General features: G+C 31.8%; 1 long non-coding RNA gene across 1 annotated transcript; it reads left to right on the forward strand.

Annotated features, from left to right (window-relative positions):
- The first annotated feature begins 2181 nt into the window (after window positions 1-2181).
- LOC132758605 (uncharacterized) lies at window positions 2182-3530 on the forward strand. Its single transcript, XR_009629599.1, has 4 exons — window positions 2182-2257; window positions 2811-2888; window positions 3055-3159; window positions 3368-3530. It is a non-coding gene; the product is annotated as an uncharacterized LOC132758605 (long non-coding RNA).
- The last annotated feature ends 18011 nt before the right edge of the window (window positions 3531-21541 follow it).

A 21541-nucleotide genomic window follows, 5' to 3' on the forward strand; every position in this document is an offset into this window, starting at 1 on the left:
CAAATAATGGTAGCGAAAATTCAGACCCTGATGTTCTTATTTGCAAATACCGAAAGTAGTCCAAACTCCTCGAAGCGGTTATTTCCCTTTAAATGTACATTTACGCCGAAAACTTAAGGGGAGATCACTGGATAAAGATTGTCAAATGACAGTCGCATTAATTTTCGTAACAAAAACTAGTTCCCGATTGGTCGAATATTTCTAATATTGTGTTATTCTTATAGATATACATGCTTATATTTAGCTCAATAATTATTAACTTAAGTGTTGAACAACAGGTTTACCGTGAACAAAATCTATCGAAATTAATTAGGGTTACAAACTCTAATTTAAATTAATGTGGTATTCTTCAGGTTGTTATCTTATAACTCCCCATGGTCGAGGATTTACACGCTCGATTTGGAAGCGAGAGGTCTGGAGTTCAAACCCCAGTTCAAACAACTCATTTTTTAAGCCAAATAATCATTGAATTGAATATCAGTGCAGTGTTGCAATTAGTCTAGCCAATGTACTATAGTTATAACACTGGAAACAGCATTGGTGACACTATACAAACAAATTGGTTTATAATCGCACAACCTTCACCTTTCTGACTTCTAAGACCCAAACAAATTCAGCGCCTTCTGTACTTTGATTAAATGTTTTCAAGTGTTTTATTAGTTAAGGGTAAACAGATAAAATCGAACCTTACAGTGCGCTCAGCACTGCAAAATTGACAATACTGCAGAACCTGTCAACGATGTGTGGATTTAGATAATCCGGTATTACTGAGAGGGTTCAAAGATAAAACAACACTTTAAGGTGTGATCAAAATGCAAAATAATGATGTTGCATTAGGTATGCGAGGCCGTTTACCATGTTTCTTCTACAGTATGTAATAAAGTCTTCGTTCTATTATCGCAAGAAAGGTACAAGTTCAAATGTATAGCATCCAAAAAAGGAATATAATCGGAAGTGAAAGGTAATTGTAAGACAGGTACACATTGAATTTTATAGGGTACAGTGAGTTCGATTATTTACTGATTTTGACTTGGCTATTTGGTTTGCAAAGTGATCCCTCGGAAGATTTAATCACAACAAAATAACATAAGAATTGCAGACTCGGTTTGATTGAGTCTGTACATGAGGGATAATGAATAAGTGCAACATCCCTCACGCCCCCTAGCACCGGCTTAGCGATACTCAATTCTCAACACTTTATGAGCAAAGTGTTCAGTTCCAGTAGGGAATTTCACTTTTCAAGAAGCCCGACAGTCGCTATAACCAGTACAGTAGGTACTGAGGCGTACTGCGACGACCCCAGAGTTTGCGGACAGTAGGTCCAATATAACTCTGCAACAAAAATCTGAAAGTCTAGAGTTTGCGGACAGTAGGTCCAATATTAACTCTGCAACAGATAAGGAAAATCTGTTTCGTCATTATGGAATGATGGACAACACTATGAAGCCTTGGTCATCTGCAACACAGATGATTGACCTTCCAAGTTTTATGCTACAACTACTACTAAAACAACAAAGACAATATTGTTTTAACTTGAAGTTATCAAGACATAAAATTAATAATATACTATTTAACAATTTAATTTCTTGAGCCGCGAACATACCAAATTCATGTTTCTTAGGCCAACGAAATACACATGTCACAGTTTATAATTTATAAGACTCTTATTCTATTGGTGAAAAAAAATCTGCAGTATCTCCCCAGCAGGCACACGACGTTGTTTCAACGTTGAAACAACGTTGAAATATGGTCGTGACGTTGTTCAACCAAAATTCAACTATGGACAACCATACGGGTATACAACGTTGATTCAACGTTGTTTATGGTCGAAGTAATACATTTAGTTAAATCATTATATAAACTTTTATACCTCTAATTTTGTGTTATTATTCCTTTATTGAATTGGTCTGTATGTGATTTTTTTCCGGAAAATTTGTTTTACAATCTTTTTCCGTATATTCAAAATTAGCGCTTAAACAAATAAAGTTAGAAATAATTTTTCACTTTCTATTAATGCTTTAAACATTAGTTAATATGTTTTTTTGTTTGTTGTTTTATTTTTTAGTTCTTTACGAATAATATTAATTAATAAATTGATATTAGTCAAAACCCCGTTTATAAAATAACGCTGATCAGGGGAAGTAATTGTTGCGGTTTATGATTTTGTTATTTGTCTATGATTATCGTTCGTGCAAATGGTGGCGCTGTTTGGAAAATTTGAAAACAACAACATTGGCAATTTATTTGGATTTCGAAGGTATTACCGTAATGTTTTACTTTAGTTTACTGATTATTTTCTAAAATATTATTATTTATTCTTAAATTCTACTTTAATTTACTTTATGAAATAAATGAGAGATGAAAAAACAAGATTGAGTTGATTTGACACGTTTTCGCGACCTAATTGAATGATTTGGGTTCGGTAGGCCTTGTAAGCATGAAGATGTTATTGATGTCCTTGACAATTTATGATTTTACAAATTTTGTCTTTCTTTAATTTATTTTTCATATTATTAAACATTTGTCTGTACTATATACTAAATAGAATTTAATCAATTATAAAATTGAAACCTATAAAGTAGTTCGGCCCACATAATTTACGTCCCAAGACGATTCGTCAATATATACAACTATGTTTATATTTTAGTGATAGTATAATACAGTGTTAATTAGTTTGTAAAAAATGCATTATTATTAAGTTAAATAACGAATTTGAGTGTTAAACTTTAAAGTTTAATAGTCGTAAATTTATGGGGAATACTAAATCTATTTCAATTTTATTAAATATTATTTTAATTTTTAAATTCTAGATCCTGGTCCTGGCTGAAATTTAGAGTATTGCAGCTGTAGCCTGTATACCATACATTTAACATGAAAAGGACTGTCAGGTTTGTTAAATTGAAATTTATTCTTATTAATTTATATATTTGAATTTCTTTACAATACAAAGAATAAATTTTTCAACTACTGGATATTTATCTTGTCTTATAATATTATTTTCGGAATATTCCTGTAACATTATTAATATAAAATTTACATGTTTGTTGATTTCAGGATGCTGCATAAAATGGTCTTAGCTAGAACCTAGAATGTTAAATTAATTTCTTGGGAATTTGCTGCAAGGAACTGACGGGGAGCAGTTTTTCTTACCAATCATAGGTGAGACTTTTAAATAGCTTCTTTTTAAAAAGATTTTGTTTTCTTATGTACAGTATTTGCTGTGAATATGAAACTTAGCTATGTTTCAATGTCTATGGCTATGCTGTTTTATGATGTTAATATTAGAGATAATCATTTTAAAATAAAAACAAATCACTAAGTTGAGTGACCAAGTCACTTTTAACTACAAACTTATTTTTATTTGCAGAAGCAGTAAGAGACAGCCAAAGAAGTACTCAAACACTTGACATACCCAGAAAGATCTAGAAGAAAAGATTGGAACAGATTGTAGCTTAATTGTTAAAACTATTAAAGTGAATTTAAGCTGCACTTGAACTGTATTTTTTAAATAAAATATCTGAAGTATTTAATATTGTCTTGATATTTTGTTAAACTTGGTTACTTTATATCCAAAAATTAAAGTATGGTGGGATTTCAACGTTGAAATGACATTGAAACTTCAACGTTGTGCCAACGTTGAAGCTGCAACGTTGTATCAACGTTGAAATTTCAACGTTGTATCAACGTTGAAATTTCAACGTTGTTTCAACTTTCAAATCCGAATATAAATCCAACCTTATTTCAACGTTGAAATCTGACCATAATTCAACGTTGAAACAACGTTGATAGGCCTGCTGGGTCACTGTTTTAAATCTTACTTGATATAAGAAAATATCAGCTCTTGCTCACAAAATATAATTTTATATGATACCAATTGTGTTTAGTTGGGTAACTGTATGATAAGTTAAAATAACAATTATTTGATTTAAAGATATAATATGCTCAAATTTTGTATTTTTAAATGTTGATAATTGCTACACAGTCTCTTTTTAAATATAAAATAAACATGTTTTAAGATATCTTATGTCTCTTAAACTATACACAATTTAGAGGCAAATAAGAATGTATAGTGTCAATAAAAAAATAAAAATAAAAAAAACTGGCAGTTTTTTCTTTTAAGAAAGGGTCAATTTTACTTGATATGCAGCTTCCCACACACAGTTTGTACATTATTTTATTAAAATTAGACATATTAAGAAAGAAATACATAGATTTAAAATAATTTCTGGGATAAAAATAGTTATCTCAGATGAGTATCGTATATCTTTAACATGCTTTGGCGGATGAACATTTACTTGCATTTTACAGTATCATCCTTGAACAGGCTCATTCAAACCAAGCCTGGAACATTTTCAGTTTTGCTGTTTTGGGCGTATTGTAGAGATTTTATTTGCACACAAAAATTGTTTTATATAAGAGGAATATTCTGGAGTAAGTTTTGCCTAGAAATGTCAAGAACTGTGTACTCCAAATTTATTACATAAGAGGGAATATTTTGGAGCTAGTTTTGCATAGAAATGTCAAGAACTGTGTACTCCAAATTTGTTATATAAGATGGAATATGCTGGAGCTAGTTTTGCATAGAAATGTCAAGAACTGTGTACTCCAAATTTGTTATATGAGAGGGAATTTGGCTTGGGGCTAGTTTTGCATAGAAATGTCAAGAACTGTGTACTCCAAATTTGTTATATAAGATGGAATATGCTGGAGCTAGTTTTGCATAGAAATGTCAAGAACTTTGTACTCCACATTTGTTATATAAGATGGAATGTGCTGGAGCTAGTTTTGCATAAAATGTCAAAACCGTGTACTACAAATTAGTTATCTATATAAAAGTAAATATGCTAGAGAAATTTTTGCAATAAATATCCAAACCTGAGTTCTCAAAATTTGTTATATAAGATGGAATATTTTGGAGCAAGTTTTGCATAAAAATGTCAAAACCCGCGAGTACTCCAAATTTGTCATACAAGAAGGAATATGTTGAAGCAAATTTTGCATAGATTGTTAAAACCTGAATTCTCCAAATTTGTTATATAGGAAGATCAAATATGCTGGAGAAAGTTTTTGCATAGTAATGTCAAAAACTGGGACTCCAAATTTGCTCTCGGGAAAACGCACCGTTTGGAGCTGATCTTATATGAAGGAATTGTTACTTTCCTTACAGAAAGTAAACATGTGCACATATTAAATAACATTGGTTGTATAACGTGTGAGGTAAGAATAGCAGGGAGTTAGTACATATACAAGAAAGAAAAACAGAATGTGAGTATGCACTGTTTTTTACAATACTCTAGAAACACTTCGAAATACCCTGAACATTGTAAGTTGATAACTTTCAATATTGGTACCTGCTTGAGACAGTTCAATAATGAAATTTATATTGAATAATTCTTTACCTGTATATCTCACTGACAATGTCGATTGTAAAGAACTTGCTTTTATTTCTAAGAAATGACATGTCATTCGAAATCGAAGAACAGGAAATAAGATATGAAAAGTTTTTAGTAAAGAAAATAAACATTTAATCACTCAAATATTTTTCTATCCAGAATTTTCTTCGACTGAAAGGTGTATATAGACATAGCTAAATGCATAATTAAATACATGCTTGATGTAGTTCATATGCATCGAAATTTTTGCTCAAGCTTACTACAGTTAAACATAGAAAATAAATAAATGAATTAATGAATAAAATAAAATAAACTAATAAGATGGGGGAAAAAAATCTTAGTAATCATTTGCACTTGTCTTTCACTTTTGGACAAACCTACGAAACCAATGTTTAACCATTCATTACAATAATGATAGTTTATACAAAGCTGTAATGTGCAGTATTTTAGATGGTTTAGATAAGGTTGATATTTTAAGATTGACAGTATACATGTAGTACATCATCAGATAAATATCTCACTGGACCCTCTCAGTGAATTTGTTTTGTTAGGGTTTATCATCAGACTTATCCCTGGGAAAACAGCAGGTACTAATAGCCGTGCCTGGTTGTAGGTCAAACAAATGTCTTAATTTGATTTGTTTGTTTGCAAAGAGGGTTGCTAATTAACCTTCACTGTGTTATAATCCATGGCACTATAAATCACTCAGAGAGGGATTTGTGTAGGACCTATCAACAAAATCTTGATTGTGCTAGGGCTGTCAAAGTGTCATTAAAATTTTGATTTAAAAAAAAAATGAAAATATTAATTATATCATGAAAACTGCTATTTAGACTATAAAACGGTTGATGAGCTCATGTTTGTAGTCTGCATGTTAATTAGTCAACTAAAATGTTATAAAATTTGAAAAAGAAATGGCAGATAAGTTAATAATATGCCATTATTGTATGATGTGGTACAGTACTCGTCATTGCCCGGGGAAAGGAAAAACACTTAGCAAGATTATTCTACCAAATGGCATGGTCATAGAATTACTTGTGTTTGGGGTTTTGTTTTCAAACAACTGAATAAGTAAGTGGTGATAAGAGATGCAGCCATTTGTTTTGGTAGTTTTCGTTATCATTTTTGAAATAAATAAATAAATCATTTGATGACTTAATTAACCAATTAATTGACTGATTGATTCCGAACAAAAATAATAATAAAAATGATTCAGGAAATATGAACAAATTCATTTGTTTGTTTCATTATATTCTATCCTGTATCGAGTGGAATCGAAAACGTGAACCATAGAAACATATACTGTAACTGCAATACAGAGCTGATTTTTGAAAATAATATACATGTGTTTATTGAAGAAAACATGTAATGTGAGTTCTTCACATATATACGTCTTTCGCATTATATAATTGCGAGAAAAAAAAATGTGGTTTTTATGGTATTCTAATCTTTATTAGATATTTGTGATGGAAACCCGTGATACTTCTTTCTTTTAAAGAAACAGATTAAGCCTTAGAAATAATTACAATTTCCATTAAAAAAGGGGGAAAATGCATTTTATACTGTTGTCATAATGCATTAAAAACATGTGATTTACTTATAATCTAACTTTAATCTGAAGTAAATCTAGTACAGAATATGAAAAGGAATGTAAATAATATAAACGAATAATGGCAGGTTTAGGCTTAATGGGCAGATCAGTAATTTGAAAACACTGATTTTGCAAAATATCAGAAATCATGCCTAAAGAAATTATAATTAAAAGCATAAATGTGTTGCTTTTAAACCATAGAAAACTTCCAATATCACTACATGTGAAAGAATTTATACGTATATGTGCATACTATTTAATGTCAAACTTGTTTGCAATTAAGCAATATATAAATTATGCAATGTAACATTGCAGCAGGGGTCAAGACTAATGACCTTTTCCGCACAGTAGAAATAGGGAATAGTATTGATTGTTACTTTTACAGCATTTTATGTATATGGCTATTGCATGCTTTATTTTGTGCATTATATTTTCAGTTTTTGAAAAGTTATATAGTATAGTCGTAGATTGAATACGTAATCATTCTACTTGGTTATGAATTTAACGACTTGTCAAAATGCGAGCATGGTCTCTAAAATCTCATTAACCCTAGGTGGTCCAGTGCAGTAGAATTAATAAATTAAACGAGACTTACCTGGAAGTTGAAGTTCAATTATTATTCCACTGCTACTGGACCACAGGGTTTAATGCCCACCCGGTTACCCCTCCCATATGTATAAGCCATTGTCGCATTTTGCATAATTATGTATGCTCTGAAAGTCTGCTTGGTCATCTGATAAGATCATATGTTCATCTCATTAAACCCTATGGTCCAGTAGCAGTAGAATAATAATTGAACTTCAACTTCCAGGTAAGTCTCGTTTAATTTATTAATTTTATACCATATTTATATTTATCAAATGGCCTAGTAACGTGAGAAAGGAAAACAATATTGATCTGAATTTAATGCTCAAGATATAAACTCGTATAGAATAATATAATAAACATTTACAATAACTATCATTCCATTTGCGCAGTAATACTTAGTATTGCAAACCATTTGTAATAAACTAATGAAGACTATTTGATATTTGTGACTTGGAGACTTTAAGGTCCATTGGGTTATATGTCAATACAGTTACTCTGAATTCACATCATTGATTTTACACATGTCACTATAGTAAATTTCTATTTTTTCTTATATCTTATCTTATTTTATATGTGCGTCATATGTTCATTTATCTACGGATATGTCCTGTATAATTACTTAATAACCTGTAGTATCTTTTAATTATGTGAATGTCGTTCCTAATTACGCTATAGGTAATTGGGTATAGGTAACAAGATTTGGAAAAAACGTAAGGCATACGTAGGTCACATTAGGGTGAAAGTATCTCTAATTATTGATAGGTATGCTTAGAGGGGTAAAAGTGTTTCTGTTAAGTTACAATTATAGGAGACATTGTCTTCTTTGTCTTTATCGAAAAGTATCTATAGTTGGGTGATAGTAACCTCTAATCTCACGAAAGCATTTCTTAATAAAAGATTTAATAAATCAGAATGTGGCCTAAGGACGTATCCGTACAGAATTGAAAATAAAACGTACATCTTGATCAATTCATTTTAATCAACATTGTTAACGTTCTTCCAATCTTACATCATAAGGCCACGGTTTGGAATTTATATGGTATTAAATTAGCGTTATAACGCCTTTCGTTTCGCGTTATTATGCCTTTTGGTTCGCGTAATTACGCTTTTATGTTCGCGTTATAACGCCTTTTGATTCGCGTTATTACGCCTTTTGATTCGCGTTATAACGCGAAAAAAAGGCGTTGTAACGCGAATCAAAAGGCGTAGTAACGCCTTTATTCGCGTTATAACGCGAAACAAAGTCGTAATTACGCGAATCAAAAGGCGTTATAACGCCTTTTTTCGCGTTATAACGCAAAACAAAAGGCGTAATAACGCGAATAAAGGCGTAATAACGCAAGTCAAAAGGCGTGACAACGCCTTTATTCGCGTTATAACACGAATCCAAAGGCGTTATAACGCGAATCAAAAGGCGTAATAACGCGAATAAAGGCGTTATAACGCGAAACAAAATGCGTAGTTACGCCTTTATTCGCGTTATAACGTGAATCAAAAGGCGTAATAACGCGAAAAAAGGCGTAGCAACGCGAAACAAAAGGCGTAGTAACGCCTTTATTCGCGTTATAACGCGAATCAAAAGGTGTAATAACGCGAATCAAAAGGCGTTATAACGCGAACATAAAAGCGTAATTACGCGAACCAAAAGGCATAATAACGCAAAACAAAAGGCGTTTTAACGCTAATTTAATACCATATAAATTCCAAACCGTTGCCTAGTAATGTAAGATAGGAAGAACTATTTGATCTAAATAAATCGATCAAGGCGTACTTTTTATTTTCAATTCTGTACGGATACGTCCTAAGGCCACAGTCTGATTTTTTAAATCTTTTATTAGGAAATGCTTTAGTCAGATTAGAGGTTAACTATCACCCAACTATAGATACTTTTCTACATAGACAAAGAAGGGAATGTCTCCTATAATTGTGACTTAACTGAAACACTTTTACCCCTCTAAGCATACCTATCAATAATTAGAGATACTTTCACCCTAATGTGACCTACGTATGCCTTACGTTTTTTCCAAATCTTTTCCAAACTGAAACACTATCCCCCATTTAAACATACTTATCAATAATCACCCTAATGTGACTTACTTATACCTTTTTGTTACCTATAGCCTATTACCTATAGCTTAATTAGGAATGGCATTCACATAATTAGAAGATACTAGATGTTATAAGGTAATCAAATAGGATATATCCGAAGATAATTGAACATATGACGCACATATAAGATAAGATAAGATATAAGATAAGATAAGAAAAGAAATTCATTTACTATAGTGACATGTGTAAAATCAATATGTGATACATGTGAATTCAGATTAACTGTATTTACGTCCAGTCCAATGGACCTATAAGGCACCAAGACACCTTAAATTGGCAAATATAAAAGAGTCTTCATTAGTTTATGACAAATAGTTTGCATTATTACTGCGCAAATGGAATGTTAGTTATTGTCAATGTATATTATATTATTCTATACGAGTTTATATCTTGAGCAATAAATTCTGATCAATATTAGTCTTGCTTACTCACGTTACTAGGCCATTTGATTAGTATAAATATGGTATTAAATAATGCGTTTTAATTGGCGTTATTACGCCTTTTGGTTCGCGTTACAACGCCTTTATTTGCGTTACTACGCCTTTTGATTTGCGTTATTACGCCTTTCATTTTGCGTCATAACGCCTTTATTCTCGTAATTACGCCTTTAGATTCGCGTTATTACGCCTTTATTCGCGTTATTACGACTTTTGCTGCGCATTATTACGCCTTTTGATTCGCGTTATAACGCCTTTATTTGCGTTACTTCGCCTTTATTTGCGTAGCCTTTTTTCGCGTTATTACGCCTTTTGATTTGCGTAATTACGCCTTTTGATTCGCATTATAACGCCTTTATTCGCGTTATTACGCCTTTTGATTCGCGTAATAACGCCTTTATTCGCGTTATAACGCCTTTGTATTTTTATTTTTTATTTCATTTGACACTATTAGGCTTTCGTAATGTCCAATTTAGGAAGACTAGTTATTTGTTATAATTATTCGTCTTCTCGGGTCCAACATAACAATTTGGCGCAAATGGAAGAATAGTTTGAAATGCATAAGAATTTCGTCTTGTTTAAATTGTTTAAACACATTTAAATGCTCGATCATATAATACAAAATACAATGTTATGTAATTTATCGAACGTATAGGATTCAGAGTCTCAAAAATATACACCCTCACAAGCAACTTTTTCTAAAATAGCATCATAATATCAGAATGTGGTCAAGTTCTGCAATTAGTGATATCGTTTTAAATTCATGCACGTACCGTGTGAATTCTTTTTTCCCGAAACTTGCTGACAAGGGAGATCACGTGACTACTTTAATAATCCATGGATAGTACTAAGAAAAAATCAATGATAATAAATGTGTTGCCTTATCGGTATCATAATAATTCAAATGTTCAGGAATTTCACACAATGTAACAAAAGTGAAACAAAATATATCATCAGAAATTTCTGTACTGTAACAAGAAAGATCTCGAATATATAATACATGTGTTTTAAAGGGAGATAATTTTGGAATTTAAGGATCAGAGTTATGAACCTTGGAGTATTAAAATGGTTTATGTTTATTCCGATCCTTATTGTTTGAAAAGAAATCTTCTCTGGAAAGTCTCCGAAACGGAGAACTTGAACAATATGGCATGTATGAAAAAGGAACACTTATTTCAAGTCTGGAAAAATCTCTTACACCACTGAGAAGGCAGAATAAAATTTCACATTTTTGCATGAACTTATCTCAGTTTTCACAGAAGAATAGTTACTTGTGTAAATGCATAAATTATGAAAATATGAAAATTTTTCAAGAAATTCCTTTAAAAAAGAAGTAAAGACAAACATGTTACCCTATATTCCAACTTTAAAAGGGATATTAAAACCATTAGATCTAAATGCCAGAGTAATCCCCTTTCTCATAAGTGAGTTAGCTAATGTAAGGAACAACTTCCTTGTTAGAATTTATTTCATAAGGTAAATAAAAATGGTTCGGAATACTAAATATGAAAATCTCCAAGTCAAAAGAAGAGAATAAACCTTATGAATGATGTGGTGGGTTCATCATGGTGATAAGGACTAACTATTTTGTATTATCAAATAATTCTCTTCAGTAATTTTCTTCAATAATGAAGATTATAGTGTAAAAATGATATCTTATTTTTAAGAAATCTAATTTCAAAGTGATAGTTCTTGAAATATATGTTTTAGAGCTATAAACCTCTTTGTACACGATTTAAGTGATTTCGAGACGATATTATGTTCAGTATGAAGCAAATCCCTTTTTGTGAAAAATAGGATAGGGTTGGAGTAACCATTCTTAAACAGAATTCTATGTTCAATTGGGAAGTGATAATTTTTGAAATATGGATACTGTTTATAAACCTTGTCAAACATATACTAGAGAACATATTTATATTTAAAGTTAATTCCTTGAGGAATAAAGAAGTCACTGCACAGTGACGTTCATCAGGAATCTGGATGTGTATGTCTGATTAAGTAAATTATTACAATATACTTAGTTTTAGGTACAATTCAATTAATGGCATGTATTGAGTTATTCAAAACTGGATGCAGTGAAGACAAATCTGAAAAAATCCGTTTCAGTAATGATATTTCTATATCAAGAGAAAAGCAACTCAAATATCCAACGTTTTTGAACTAGTAAAACATAAATATCTAATACATGTCTATGTTGTAATGTTTTTTAAATAAGCTTTATAAAGAATAATGGTAAAAAACATATAATTTTCTACGCGTTTGAAGTTTAATGAAAATGATTTAAGAAATATCTTATAAAATGAAAAAAAAAATATTCTAGAACAAAGGGAAGATAATTCTTGAAATATTGGCGAGTAACAGTTGTTTTACTGTAATTTTTTATATTTAATTTGGGGGTTTTTGAAAATTTGACTATTTAAAGACTTTGGACTTGTGGATTCAATAGTAAAGAAATGCCCTATTTAGGCCAAAAACACTGTTTTTCGTTTGAGAAATGTTGTTGAAAAGTGATCACTTATTCGGTTCTGCCACCTGTCAAAAAGATATATCAATGAGGTGCCAGAGGGGGGATGAGCCATCTTCTGTTTGGGAGTTTGAATGGGGCAGTGGCCAAGAAAATTTTGGACTTGTGAGAGCCTCAAAATGGCGTCAGGCTGGTCTTACGGTAACGTCTAATCAACGCTGAAACCTTTTACTCTATCTCAATCCATTGAGAAGTTGCAGCAACTTGTAATCACTTTTGATGGGAAAAAAAACAGTTTTGGCATACGTATACTTCTGGTGCCTTTTTGCAACAATGTAGTGCAATTATAGTAATTAAGTATTTTGTATGGAAATCAAAATACCACTTTGTTTACATATTGCTTTTTTGCGACTGCTTCAAATGATAAACAGAATGCTGTAAAAAAATTATAAAAGTAATAAAAACTCATATTCTAAAATATTTATTCCTTTCTTATAAGTTGTCTTTAAAGAAAAAGTCAAAACTTTTAATAAATTGTGTTTTGATTCAACAGTAAATTACATCTAAAATTAAATGTATTTTTTAGAAAATGGATCTAACTGGTTACATTAAGTTATATTTTCAATAATATTTATTTACACTACACACTAGTTCTATATTTCCAATATTGCAACGGTTCCTTGTACTAAATTTATAAATGAAAAAGGTATATTCAGTTTTGTTAATGCATTGTTTATATCAAATTCTGCTGATGTGATATTCAACCCATACAGTTAATATCTACTGATAAAGTGCATTAATTATATCACAGCAAAATAACTCAGAAAGTGTAACAACTAAAATTCTGCTGAACCTTTCTGACTCAATACACGCCCGTTTAACTCACAACGAGTGAAAAATGTCCATCGGTTAAAATGTTGTGAGCAATTAACTTCCGTTCCTCGTTGTGAGCACCCATCTTTGACGTGTGACACGATAAATAAGGTGAGTTTTTCATATTTTTTGAAGATTACAGACATTTATGTAAAAATATCGAAATGCAGTTAGCTAGCGATGTGTTTTCCGAGTATGCACATGTAAAAATATTGCCTGTTGGTGGACAATTTGATGGAAATACCGTGCGACGCAGTCACTCGGGGTAGCAGGAAACTGGAGACAACTTCTCTCCGGACCAAATTTAACATTAAAAACGTCGATGCTGGTGAAGTTTTGTGCATTCTCACATAAAACTGATGCCAAAAAGTCTTCAGCGTAAATTATTATCTGATAGTCTTCATATAAACGAAGATATACCCTTTTTTGCTTTAATCCTCGTTGTGAGCACCATAACCTCGTTGTGAGCAAGACAAGCGCAGTGCTTGTCTGGTTTAAATATGTAATTCAAATGGCAAGAATACAATTTTCAATCCACCAACAGCAATCAAAACGTTTTTGTACAATAGCTTTTCTTTGAAATAGTTCTTCTTTTTCTTTCTTGAAAATTATTCTTCATATTCGCAAATCATCAGATTAACAGAAGAACTAATCAGTGGAGGTAAATCAGCTATTTTATTTCGTATACTCTAGTGTGGTACGAGTGAACATCACGGGGAGTTTATGAATATTTCAACAATTTCACAATCTGTGTGATACACACAAACATGTGTTTATCATGAGCTGAAGACTGACCAAGTTATGTAAAGCAAGAACTATCACGGTAAGTTGACAATGCCCTGAAGTGGTGTTTTGTCCTTTGACTTATGGACCAGATAGATTATTTGTTTTTGGACAGTTAGATCTTCAATGTGAAGGTCATTCAAGGTCAAGGTGAAATAGATATAGGTCAGTTGGAAGGTCTTGTCCAAAGGGGCATTGTGTCCAAATATGAACTCATTTAACTTACTTATAAAGAAGTTATGACAAATGTGAACTAATTCCACTTACTTATAAAGAAGTTATGACCAATGTTTAAGTTTTTAGATGTTCTAGAAAGTCATTCAGGGTACAGGATAATAGAAATACAGATCAGTTTGAAGGTCTTGCCTAAAAGGGTGTCGTTTCAAAATATGAGTAGAATCCGTATGCTAATAAGGAAGTTATGACCAATTTTTAAGGTATTAGCATCCTAATGCATTACCTCTGCTTTGAAGAGTTTTCAAATAGGCTAGAACTACTGTTAACTACATTGAAAATGAGGGCCATGGGTTCAATCCCCAGAAAGGTCAACTTTTTCTTTCTTTCTTTTTTTTTTTTTTTTAAATTATTTATGTATCTCTCATGTCCCATTTGGAAGAAAAAAATGTTTAATTTTGATCTTTAAATATAAAGGTATTTATTGGCTAAATTATGCTAAATCTAGTAATAAATATGGTACCTGATTTTTCAAAGTGTAATATAATCAAAACTAGACAGTAAAAGTATTTCATATTTTACAAGATCAACCAATATACTTTTTTAAAAGTTTAGGGAAACTTTGAAAACAGGCACTCATTTGGGTAAATTTTAAGAATTTTTTTAAATTAGGCTCCCTAAGTAGAAAAATGGTCAGACACATGGTAAAAATGGGTGGGATAGGGTAACATTTTTATACAGAAATCATAAATTTTAAATAGAAACCATAATTTTGCTTATGTGGATTGTTAGCTAAATGGTACTATTTGCTTCTTACCAAAAATTAATGGGAAAACATTTTTCATTAGAATGTTATTGCAGATTATTTAAAGGTTCCTAATTTCTAGAAAAGAGCCCTCATAACATCATAGCTTGAGTGCAGAAAAGTGGCCATAACTTGATTTCCGCATGGTAAACTTTGTTTAAATTTTGCATACAGGTGTACTTTAAGGTATAAATCTGACCTATGATGTCAATATTTTAGTTCCTGATAGTGCCCATTAGTGTCCTAATACCTTAAGGTGAAGGTCATTCAGGGGTCAAGGTCAAAAGTGTATAGGATACCTGAAAGGCCTTGTCCAAAGATGTGTTGTGCCTAAACATTATGCAAGGACATTATGGTCAATCTCAAATGTTTTGGAAAATTTGACCTTCAAGGTAAAGGCCATTCAGGGGCCAAGGTAAAAAAAATACAGGTCCGTAGGAAGTTCTTGTGTTAAGAGATGTTGTGTTCAAATATGAATCAAATCCGTTTACTAATAAGGAAGTTTTGGCCAATGTTTAGTTTTCGGACAGATTGACGGACTGACAGACGGACCGTTCAAAACTAATGTGCCTCCCTTTGGGGTATGCACAACGTCTTGCAAAGAAATGCTGCTGTGCAAAAACGTTTTCATTGCTGTGGTAGATTAAAAATTATATTTTCACCATCTGAATTACATATTAAAACTATACACGCACTGCGCTTGTCTTGCCCACAACGAGGTTATGGTGCTCACAACGAGGATTAAAGCAAAAAAGGGTATATCTTCGTTTCTACGAAGACTTTCAGATAATAATTTACGCTGAAGCCTTGTGGGCATCTGTTTTAGGTTAGAATGCACAAAACGTCACCAGAATCGACGTTTTCAATGTAAAATTAGGTCCAAAGAGCCGTTTACTCCAGTTTTCCTGCTACCCCGAGTGACTGCGTCGCACGGTATTTCCATCAAATTGTCCACCAACAGGCAATATCTTTACATGTGCATACTCGGAAAACACATCGCTAGCTAACTGCATTCCGATATTTTTATACAAATGTCTGTAATCTTCAAAAATAATGAAAAACTCACCTTGGTTATCGTGTCACACGTCAAAGAAGGGTGCTCACAACGAGGAACGGAAGTTGCTCACAACATTTTAACCGATGGACATTTTTCACTCGTTGTGAGTTAAACGGGCGTGCAATAACACAGCCTCTCGGTCTTTTCACCATACATATATACTTTTGTACAGAAATTAAACACATAAATCTTAGCGCTTAAGTAAATTCTGGCATAAATCAAACGTGAAAATGAGATAAAAAAGTACTATATATTAACTAGGATTTGCTGTAGGAAAATTTATTCTATAAATTAACTTCAAAATTGACCTAAAACTTATAAAGGTTTTAATAAATAAGATATTTAGAAATAAATGTAAATCTGATTTACATACTCATCTATTAATATGTTCTAAGATGAGCTGCTCGTAAGGCAAAGAGGCTCGACTATTATCAGTGCTTGACCGTACCAAAGGGTGCATAACTCTATATATGGTAATTAAGAGTTATGGCAGAAACTCAGCTTTACTTAAAAAGGAAGATTCAAGTGCCTTATTAATTCTTAGTTAACAATATTTTAGGCAAAAACAGGCATGTGAGTAGAACCACAGACCTTATATAAGCTAGCCGGAAAAAAGACCTGACCTAAAAACATTCATAGTCCTCCATAGGATTTAAACCTACAGCAGAGGAGGGGCAAGAATAAACTAGAAATGTGTTCAAAAGACACAGATTCCCCAACATTCCCATTACCTGTCAGTCTACTGACTAACAATAGGACAGTATAACAGACAGCCAGAAAAAGGATATTAATGCATGATCCACCTACCCCTAATTAAATTGTTGGGGCATAAAAATGAAATCCAATATTTTGGATGATGACATCTTGATTTTCCCAATACTGAACTGCAAAAATTTTAGATCTCAAGTTTATATCCTAAAGTATTCCTTACAGAAAATAAAAACAAGCAAATCACCCCATACCCATTCTGAAAATCATTCATGTAAAGTTTCATGACTCTCAGTCAAATTCTTTCTGTGCTACACACGACACAAGTTAAAAGTTGCAATTTTTTTACTATACAAATACTGAATAAACACACAAGCAAATTTCCCTGGTGCACAACTACACATGCAGACCAACATTCTTTTACTAAATAGAGGGCAATATCTCTAATAGAACTGAATTAATCCACACGCAAAACCCCAGGTACTTAATTTCACATGCTAATAAATATTTTTCTATTAAGTTGGTTGACTCTAGTTCCAGCATATTGAGAGGTATACGTGACAAAGTGATGGAACAGAACGCACGGACAGACTGACAAGGGCAAATCTAAATCCCCCTTCTAAGAGTGAGGGCAAAAAGATGGAGTTCAAAGAATCATAGCACATTACACGGTGGTCCTTCTCCTTAATACTGTACTTCATCTTCGTGTTATATCAAACCTGAAATTATTACTTTTAAACAAAGAAAACTTCATGAATACACATAATAAATGATAAGTAAAATAGCTTAAATTTCATCATTGTTTGTTCTATCAAAAGATATTATGCAGTATTGGTCATAATCATCAACATCATCATTATCATTTCATTTTTTCTTTATTTCTCATCTACAATAATATTACAGTGGTTTTTATTATAAAATTTAAAAAATCAACATCAGCATCACCTGTCCTTATTAATATGACAGTCATTTCACTATCATTATCATTATCATAAATTCGTCATAATCATCATCACTATCATAATTATATCTCGCATGTTGATTAACATTACCATGATTTATATAATAATCACCATAAAAAAATACATAAAAACATTATCACTTATTCAAGTATCACTATTTTTATAATATCAGTCTTTGTTTAACATCATCATCATTTTCTTATAAAAAATAAAATAATGTCAAATATCTACATTTCTAGAACCTTTTGTTAACTTCATTATCCTGTATCATCAATTAAACCATTTCAATTATATACTGTTATTATATTCAACATTATTATCATTCTCATAATATCATTTCAACTATCTCTTTTTCAAAACAATCATTTCGTGTTTATTATCATGATCATTTAACCATCATCATCATCATTCATCAATACAGCATTTTCAACCATGTTTTCAATAATATTCATTTTTACTATTACGAGTATATAAAACAATATCACCACATTAAATATCATTTCAATGATCAATTATTCATCATCGTAATATCATCATCATCAATATCAGCAGCAGCAGCAGCATCAATAGCATTACCATTTTGATGACATTAATTTCAATGTAACATAAAAAATCTATTATCACATCTAGTATCTTTACAATGATTAATTTTAATCATCATCATAATTACCATGTTAATCATCATCATCATCATCTTTTATCTCATCTCCAATAATATATCAATGATTTCTATGATAAACATTATATTATATATGATAAATATTGATATCATTTCTAATGATATCAATTTACTACTCTTATTTCTATCAGAGACATTTTCATATCATCATCATCATCATTATTATCTCTTTTATAATCACCAATTGTTATAATCATCTTGAATAAAACCATTATCATATATATTATTATATCAAACATTCTTGTTAGATATACTATCATTTCAATGATCAATTATATATCATCATCATCAATAGCATCAGAAGTAGAAGCAGCAGCAGCATCTTCATTTATCTCATTTTCAACAATACAACCATCGTTTATATGATAATCATTACTTTTATACTGATATATGTTATTTGTTAAAATATGTTCACTTGCTTTAGTAGTCAAACTACAGTATCCGAAATTAAAACAATATCATCAGCTAATATCAAAATAAACATTCAATCCGGGGAGGACTGAAAACCTTTTATTTTGTTGTTATTTTGTGAAAGAAAACAATGCAACTCATTAATAAACATTGCAAATAGTATCGAACTTAGATTACGTGAAGCCCTTTTGAAGTTCAACAGGACACGTAAATAAGCCAGATATCCCATTATTTTATCTTGCACATGCTTTGACTGATGAATTAATTTTGTGTAAAGCCTCATATAAATGAAACAATTTCTTTTCAAAATTTCAAACAATAAGCTTTGCTCTACTAAGTCAAAGGCCTTTTGGAAATCTACAAAAACTAAACATATCTGTCTTTTTTCATGTTTAAATGTTTTTGAACACCAGACTGTAGAACGAACTAACTAGAATGTAGCACCTCTAACAGTGCACTGAAATCGTAAAGCTCATTAAGACGCAGTGCAAACGCAGTATAAGCGCGGAAAAGACGCCACATAATCTCCGTACAAGTGCCGTGAAAAATCACTGAGTCATTCGGCGTTCCTTTTGCGCTTTCACGGCGCTCATGTTGCGTTGTAGGGGACGCTACTGAGTTGCTACGGTGTCCTTACTGCGATCAAACTGAACTCTTATCAGAACCCCGAGTGACGGTGTATTTTTAGCATGCTCAAAATGCACGCAGTCGGTCGGCGTTCTATGCGATGCCACTACGATGCTGTGGCGATACTGCGGCGATGTTTGCGGTCTTACTGCGCTCACACCGGCGTTCTGAATTTACTTTGGACGTCGTGAGAACGCCGTCCTATTTTGACAGAGGTTTAATGTTAAGTGATTGTGTAACAAGGTCTTTCGGATTATCTGTGTATTGAGATGTTCCCCCATTCTTGTTTTATCTGTATTGTTTCTGTAAGAGTTGTTTCCCTTTACTTTGGCATGTCCTGTGAGTCTCGCATTCATTCTATTCAGACCTCTGTTGGACATTGAAGAAGAAGATCTCTGAAAAAAAGCTCGTGCATACAACTATTTTGATTGTTTTTTAACTTTAAATTCTCCCTTTGTGACGAAAGCGTGAAATGTTCTATAAGGTAACTATTGCAATAGTTCCAGCATTAAACCAAAGAACGTTTTCACTTTGTTGTTTTGACTAAGAAATGTGGATGTATCCGAGATAAAAACAACTGTGACTGTTTTATTCTAGATCTAATTCTTCGATCTCTTTCTTATCATGACTAATTTACATGCATATAATACTCTATGCATCATTGTTGTTCACAGCGGCAATCGGTATGATTCATTTGTATGGATTAATCACTCTGGTTGACCATATTGTGTAAAAGGGCTAAAGATCCTACATATCTGTAAGTTAATATTTCATTATCTATGAAAATAATGTTTTGTATTTGATGCAATTTGATGCAGTATTCACTGAATCCTAATTGCTTTTTGTATTATTATAAATGTTAGCAGATCACTTAGCCCAGCAAATTATGCGCTTTAGGTTTTTATTATATAGACGATGATCGCATTTGTTTTATTGTTTTTTTAATGTCAGTTCAAGTTTAAGGGTTCATATTATGTATGTTTTTATATGTTCTAAGCTTATATCACTAATGGCCGTTGCCTATGACACTTACGGAACAAGAAAACAATATTGAAAATTAAACATAAAATATATAACAATAAAACTTTTCAGCCAAAGGCCATCTGTGAAAGTGTAAATGAAGAACTGAATGAAAATAAAATTGTCATTGCTCATTTTGAAATTGCAACTTGATCTGTAAAAAACTCGCATTCATTAGTGAACTTTCTTAAACGCATACACGTCTAAAAAGCAGGTTTCATAAATAAGCTTTCTAGGTAAGTTTCTTTCGGGTATTTGAGGTCTGATTTTTGCTTCGTCCCATAATATATTTCACGCTGCCGTTAAACTTTCATGAATAGTTTATTCTAAATTGAAATTTACTTTACAATACCGACAACCTCCCCACCCTTCCCCTTTTCAAAATCGAAAGACTTTTTCTGGTACCCGTATAAGATATTTGTACGAGATATATTTTGTTAAAATCTACCCTCAGTAGGTTATCTTAAGTGTCTCTCCGGTAGTTTTATTTATCGACCAAACGATATCACTTTGTACAATATTTGTTGAGATAAATTTGACACTAAATCAATATCTTATTGATAACCTTGTCAATTACACTGGTAACCTACCAAAACAAACATCAGTCAGTCGACACGGGAAAAAGGATTTTAGAAACAGAACTGGTACTTGTATTAGGCTCTGAATGATGTATGCGAAACGTCATAAACGTTCATAACGTCGACACCTAATGGTGTAAGTCGGATACTGCTGTAAATCAAGAACAAATGTTTATATCGATACTTAATGTATTTGTATTTGTTCATACCTTATACTAAAATTTTTACCGTATTTCGTTTTATTAATTCTTAACAAATGATGGCTAAATGCCGACGAGTTAC

The sequence above is a fragment of the Ruditapes philippinarum genome, unplaced genomic scaffold (genome assembly GCF_026571515.1).
Source record: "Ruditapes philippinarum isolate M1 unplaced genomic scaffold, ASM2657151v2 ctg11539_1_1_1_1, whole genome shotgun sequence".
NCBI classification, from domain to species: Eukaryota; Metazoa; Mollusca; class Bivalvia; order Venerida; family Veneridae; genus Ruditapes; species Ruditapes philippinarum.